Below are 1,219 nucleotides of genomic sequence, written 5' to 3' on the forward strand. Positions count from 1 at the left end.
ACTTAGGTTGTTTCCAACTCCTTGCTATTGTGAACAAAGCTGCAATAAACATGGGTGTGCATATATCTGCTTGGGTGTCAGTTATGGTCTCTTCTGGGTATACTCCCAGTAGTGGTATTGCGGGGTCAAATGGTATCTCTATTTGCAACTTTTTGAGAAAGTGCCATGAAAATCTTAATAGAAAAATAAGTACATAGATTATAGACTTTTTACTATAAGTCATGCAATTATTTGAAGTTGATATTTCACTTTAATCTTTACATCTAAGTGATTATATATGAAATCTGACAGTTTTAAAATTATTTTCAATAGTATCATCAGCTAAACAAAAATGTCTTATTATTCATCTAAAAGAAGCAGTAGCTTGTCACAATCCTTTAAAACAAGAATTTTATGAAGCAACATAGTATTAAGAGCCTATGGTAATGAAGGAGGAAGTTCAGGAGACTGTAAAGGAATTGGCAAAAAATAAGGCCCCAGGAATTGACAGCATACAAATTGACATATTTAAACAAACAGACACTGTCCTGGATGTGCTCACCAAATTGTGCCAAGAAATCTGGTGTGCAACCACCTTGCCAATTGACTGGGAGAGATTTATATTTGTTCCCATTTTTTTAAAAGGTTACTTGACATAGTGTGGAAATTATCAAACAATATCATTTAATATCTCATGCAAGCAAGATTCTGCAGAAAATTACCCAGAAGTACTGGAACAGCACAACAACAGAGAACTGCCAGTTGTACAGGCTGGGTTTAGAAGAGGCCATGACATTAGGGGTATTATAAGTAATGTTAGATAGATCTTAGCTGAAAGAAGAGAGTACCAAAGGAATGTCTATCTGTATTTCATTGACTATGCTGTATGGATCATGACAAATTGTGACTAACTCTGAGAAGAAGGAGAATCCTAGAGATTGTGTTTAGGCAAAATGCATAGTTGACCCAGGAGGCAGTCATTAGAACAGAGCAATGAAACATTGTTATTGTTGTTGTTGTTATGTGCCGTGGAGTCACTTGCGACTCATAGCAACCCTGCGTACAACAGCCCTAAACCGTGCTCTATCCTGTGCCAATCTCATTGCCTCTGACAAACCCATCCCGAGTACCCCAGTCACTGAATCAATCCACCTCACAGAGGGTCTTCCCCTCCTGTGCTGTCCCTCCACTCTACCCAGCATGATGTGCCTCTCTAAAGACCTGTCTCTCCTTACAACGT

The 1,219-nt window shown here is 38.4% G+C and overlaps 1 protein-coding gene across 1 annotated transcript in view; it reads right to left on the bottom strand.

Annotated features, from left to right (window-relative positions):
• The window catches only part of XIRP2 (xin actin-binding repeat containing 2), a 442,953-nt gene that overhangs the window by 38,031 nt on the left and 403,703 nt on the right, over positions 1-1,219 (bottom strand). The window lies entirely within an intron of this gene.

Source organism: Elephantulus edwardii, unplaced genomic scaffold (assembly GCF_000299155.1).
Source record: "Elephantulus edwardii isolate Elephantulus edwardi_28Jun2011 unplaced genomic scaffold, EleEdw1.0 scaffold00003, whole genome shotgun sequence".
Classification (NCBI taxonomy): Eukaryota; Metazoa; Chordata; class Mammalia; order Macroscelidea; family Macroscelididae; genus Elephantulus; species Elephantulus edwardii.